General features: G+C 47.8%; 1 pseudogene; it reads right to left on the bottom strand.

Moving 5' to 3' along the window:
* Positions 1–2,279: 2,279 nt before the first annotated feature.
* Positions 2,280–5,832, bottom strand: part of LOC102879577 — an 8,493-nt pseudogene continuing 4,940 nt past the window's right edge.

Raw genomic sequence — 5,832 nt, 5'->3', positions numbered from 1 at the left:
GCCTGCCCTTCCTCATCCTCAGTTCTCATCCTCAGTTCCTTCAGTGCAAGGAGCCACGGTCACCTGCCAGAGCATCACTCTCCTCTCCAAAGCTGCAGTGGAAATCAAGCCCGAACGCCTCACTCAGGGCCCCATAGGATCTGAGCCAAAAGATGCTCACTTGACCCCCTCCATCCTCCCTGGGACACCCAGTCAGGCCCCACCACACTCCCAGAGCAGGCCAGCCAGGGGGACGTCCCCAGTGTTAGAGAGCGAAGCTGGTGACGCCAACTTTAGAGCAGACTGGTTGTCCGTGGAAACGGGATGGCATCTCTCCCTGTGTGAGGCTCACACGCAAGAGGCCACTCTCTGGGCTGTGATCACTAACAGGGGTGAGTGGCGCCAGGATCAATGAATCACAGACAGAGATGGGCTCCTGGAGCTGGGTCACCACACAAAGGCAGTAACTCAGGATCGTCCAGCCTCGCCTGCCCCTCACACAACCCCCAGGGCCCGTGGGACAGCCTGGGACATGCCTGCACCAGTGAGAAGTGAGGGTGAGGCCAGGTGCTCCGCTCTGCCAAGTGACTATCTTTCCAACCCGCTTTAATCTCACCATCTAAATGTTTCTCTGCCTTTCCTTTCTTTCTTTTTTTTTTTTTAATTTTTCAATTACAGTTGACATTGAGTATTATTTAATATTGGTTTCCGGTATACAGCATAGCGGTGAGACATTTCTATAATTTACGAAGTGGTCCACCCCGATGAGTCTAGTACCCACCTGGCACTATACAAAGTTATTACATTATTGACTGAATTCTCTATGCTGGGCTCTACATCCCCATGACTATTTTGTAACCATCGATTTGTACTTCTTAATCCCCTCATCTTTTTCACCCATCCCCCAACCTTCCTCTCATTTAGTAACCATCAGTTTGTGTTCTGTATCTATGAATCTGTTTCTGTTTTGTTTGCTCATTTCTTTTGTTCTTTAGAGTCCACAAGTGTGATTATACAGTTATTTGTCTTCCTCTGTCTGACTTATTTTACTTAGCATAATACCCTCTAGACCCGTCCATGGTGTCGCAAAGGTAAGATTTCGTTTTTTTGTATGGCAGAGTACTATTCTATCGGATATATGTACCCCGTTTTCTTCATCCAGCCGTCTGTTGATGGGCTCTTAGGTTGCTTCCATATCTTGGCTATTGTGAATAGCACTGCAATGCATATATCTTTTTAAATTCGTGTTTTGGATTTCTTTGGATAAATACCCAGAAGTGGAATTGGGTATTTAAATACCCAGAAGTGGAACTGGGTCATAAGGTAGTTCTATATTTAATTTTTTTGAGGAGCCTCCTTACTGTTTTCCATAGTAGCTGCACCATTTGCAATCCCACCAACAGTGCACAAGACTTCCATTTTCTCCGCCTCCTGAACAAAACTTGCTGTTTGTTGGTTTATTGATGATACCATCCCGACAGGTGTGAGGTCATATCTTATTGTGGTTTTAATATGCATTTCTCTGACGATTAGTGACGTTGAACATTTTTTCATATGTCTATTGGCCATCCGTATGTCCTCTTTGGAGAAATGTCTATTCAGGTTCTCTGCCGATTTTTTAATTGGATTGTTTTTTAGTGTTGAGTCATATAAGTTCTTTATAAATTGTGGATATTAACCCCTTATCGAATGTATCATTGGCGAATATATTCTCCCATTCAGTAAGTTGTCTTTTCGTTTTGTTGATGGTATCCTTTTCTGTGCAAAAACTTTTCAGTTTGATGTAGTTCCATTTGTTTGTTTGTTTGTTTGTTTGTTTTATTTTATTTCCCTTGCCCGAGGAGATATACCAAAAAATACATATTACTAAGAGCAATATCAGAGAGTTTACTGCTTATGTTTCCTTCTAGGAGTTTTATAGTTTCAGGTCTTACATTGGAGTCTTTAATCCATTTTGAGTTGTTTCTCTGCCTTTTCGTCTTTGACTAGATCATCTGGTATTGATGATATACTGATTGATTGCCTCTAGTGGGAAACTAGCTCTAAAGATTCTGTTTACTCTTACATTCAGTGTGGCTGTGAGAGTCACCTATACAAAAGGAGAAGGTGCAGAGGGGAGGGTGGGGTAGGTGGAATGCTGTCCTGGGTGGATAACCCCAAACTCCACAACTGCTGTGTCATAGTACTTTGCAAGCTTGTTAGAATTCCGCATAGTCAACCTATAATGAAGCTGGCCAGGCCATTCCTGTGAGGATAGAGGTGTCTGCAGCAAAAAGGACAGTGCATACCTGTTCAGCCCTTCAGACAACATTTTTAGTGGTTGGGGCAAATTCTAGGAGCAACTGGAGATGCAGCGTGGCCATCTGCAAACACTTGGGCTGGTGCTGGAAGTGGACAAACAGGAAATAGACCAAGAATCCACTGAGCAGAGACAGGAGGATGTACAGGAACTCTATCTGGGGATGGCTGATGATGGGTGCCAGCACCAGGCAGAAAGAAACAAGGAGCACGATGGTGCTGACCTGCAGTGGGCACAGACACCTGGATGATGAAGAGGTGCATGGGAGGTGGTATATGGCCCCTGGGCTATGTCCCTCCTCCCTGCTTTCCTGTTGCTTCCACCTGCCACCAGCTCCTCTCCTCCAGTCCCTGACATGATACCTTGCCTGGCTAGGGGAGCCACCTGCTGGGCTACAGGGAGCAGAGGCTTTGGGACCAGCCTGATCCTTTTTGTGCTCTATGCATACAACTGGGTGCGTGCATCCTCCTGCATTTATCTCCTATTGTCCTCCTATGGGGTTCTCCAGAGGTGAAATAAGTCCCCAGCAAGCAGAGTCAATGCTTTTTGACTCAGGCGTCCCTCAATACCCTCCACCCAGGAAATACAGAAATTCTCTACTAGATATGACACCCCTTACATTCTTCCCGTGGCTCCTGAAGGAGGCTGTGGTCCAACGACCTGCCTCATGCAACAGCCTAGGGTTGGAAAAGCCCAATGTTGACCCCAAAGTCTACCTTGTAAGAGTGGAGAAGTTTCTTCTTCATCCGCAAGTACAGGAGACAGCTGATGGTGATTCTGTAGGTGACCCAGGCAAGGAAGCTGAAAGGAAAAGTTGAGCCACTCACTACTAGGCCCTGGCACTGGCTGGCCTACTAGGCTCAAACCAGGGGCAGAGGTGCAAGCTCATCCAGGCCCCTTCAGCCACCTCCAGCTCCTCTGATCCATACAGACTAAGGAGAGAAGGCGACGCTAGGCGCTGAGGACAAGGAGGCACTGGAGGATCAACACGGCCCATTCCCGCCTCCTTCACCTTCGAGGACAAAGGGGCACGCACACAAGCCCAGTCACCCATGTGGCTCCTGATCAAGCCTCTGACTTCCCTGGCTGGAGAGAGGAAGACAACTTGCAAAGGGACAGAAGAGTGTCTGTATTTCTCAAAAAAGAGAGTGGTGGAATCTCGAAGAAGCTTGGGCTGCCCTCGGAGACAAGCACATTCATAGCTGATCCCTCCACCTTAGAATTAGTGACAGGTGGACAAAACCCTGGCTTCTGCTTCTCCAGTATGTGAGTAGTCAAGTGGCTGATGTAGGGCTAATGAAAACACCATTTAACCTCGGAGGCAAGGTCCAGACCAAGCCATATCTTGAGGTGGTCAAGATCAAAGATATTGGGTACTAATTGAGATGAAATGAATTCGTTGAATTCTCACTCTGTGCTGAGACATTCTCAGTCATGCTCCCCAATCTCAGGCTGAGGACCCCCTACAGTCACCATGGATTTAATTTTATTCTCACCATAAAATGATTTATTTTTTCTCATGGGAAAACGAAAAGAAGGAAAACCACGTCTGTTACTGAATGTTCTGAAGAAAGTCACAGCAAGCATTGCATATCCTGTTCCAGGAGAATAATTATACTTATGACAACAAAAGAGGAGACATGTGATGCTTGAAAGATCACTCTGAAAACTCCCTCTGCATTCAGACATTCTGCTTTCCTCTTGGTTTAAGAATCTGCCCATTCAACCAGCTTTAAACGAGGTTATACAATTACAACTGGATAGCACAACAGCCCAGCATCTCTGCCCCAGAGAAGGTGATAAAGAGGGTCGGATCATCTCCTCACTTTGATGCAATCACTGATTGTGCCTACACAGCTTGGCTGTGGGTCTGCCCTGAGTTCAACAGAGATACGTTGGGTCACAGTCCAGAATGCAGAACAGACTACGAGAAAAAAAAAATCACATTAGAGCCAAGGGCTACAGGAGTGTGAGTAAAGCCCGAATAGTCTTTAACGTTATCTTAGCAACAGAATAAAAGAATAAGAAAAAAATGACAAAGACAACACAAGCCTTTAATTCATCTGTCTCTTGGCGAAACATCCGTCTCACTGAATTTTTTAAAACGGAGCACAAGAAAAGGAAGGCACACTAAATTTTGGAGCCATAACTGGGAGAGAACAGCTGAACTGTGTGTGCATGCGCAGGAGCCCTGAGCCTGCGCTTCTGGAAGTGGGTAAGTGTGGTAGATATTATATATAATGTCCACACACATAGGAGACTTCCAGAAGTGTGCATACACGTATTTATATACACATGTACACGTGTGTATGTACGGCCACAAGATACTCAGCCTGTGAAGACAGTCTCACCTGCCTCGAGAAGTTCATGATGGTGCTGGAGTTTCCTGGGATGACCAGGACCAAAGCCACTGCAGCAGTGAAGAGCAGAGCTGGAGCTGGTGTGAGACGATGCACATGAACCATGGACAGAAGTCGGGGTTGGGAGCAAAGCCAGGTGTCAGGCGGCCCCCAGGGCAGCCGCAGTGTGTGTCTGTCCTGGGAAGCTGCCAGCCCTCGTCCCCTACTAAACTCACTCTGGACACCAGTGTGCCCAACCTAACTGTCTCCAGGCCCCACGGCTTTCAGATGCAGAGCTGTGGCTCACCTGGAGTGACCAGGTTCAGGGTGCAGGTGGGGTGCCTGTCCCTCCAGGCCAGGCAAGGCTCAAATAGCTTAGGATGCGGGGCTGGATTGTGGGGAGCTGACACAGAGACCAGGCCAGGTCTTTATGACTTTCTACCGCTCACCCCCAGGACAGAAAAAGAGACAGGGCAGGGGGAATGGGAGTGGGCAGAGGGCCAAAAGATGTGGATGGAGCACGGAGCGGGATAGCAGGCTGTTGTGGTAAGACCGTATTATTGGTCATTAAATACTCCCTCTCCCCACCTCTGTGGGGGGAATGTAGTTTCTCATTCACTGATGTTGGGCTTGGCCGATGAAATGCAAGCAGGAGCGACACAGCAGTGGCTCTACCTGTGGTTGTGTGGTTCGGCTTGATCTCTTGAGCCCCTGCACCTGCCACGGCAAAACATGCCTCAGGAGTCACTGCTGCTTTGGCCTGGGTCCCTGAGCTGAGAAAGGGTTCACAGTCCGAAAGAGAAGATCTGAACACAAGCCCAGCCTGAAGCAAGGGCAATATCAAATGTTTGCTTTTGGAAGCCCTGAGCTTGAGGGGTTGTCTACCGTTTAGCATTATGGGAGCAAAAACTAACAATGTTACAGAGAGTGCCCCCAGGAAGAGGCCAAGAAGGTACACATGGGCTCTGCTCCCCACTGCTCCCCACTACTGATGTGCACAAACATGCCCATCACCTACGACCTCCGTAGGGTGACCCAGTACAGTGATCTCCCAAAACCTAAAAGTAAAGGGACTAGATTTCAAAAGGAGAAGCATTGAAGGCTTGAGCCCCATTCTCGGAAGAAGAGACGGTGACATCTTAGAGGGGAAGTCCTGCTTCGAGCTAAACGCTAAAGCTTCCGACAGGAGAAGGCGTAGCTTGCAGCCCCAGCACC

The sequence above is a fragment of the Pteropus alecto genome, unplaced genomic scaffold, assembly GCF_000325575.1.
Source record: "Pteropus alecto unplaced genomic scaffold, ASM32557v1 scaffold61, whole genome shotgun sequence".
Taxonomy (NCBI): domain Eukaryota; kingdom Metazoa; phylum Chordata; class Mammalia; order Chiroptera; family Pteropodidae; genus Pteropus; species Pteropus alecto.
This window is presented reverse-complemented; position numbering and strand designations above follow the sequence as displayed.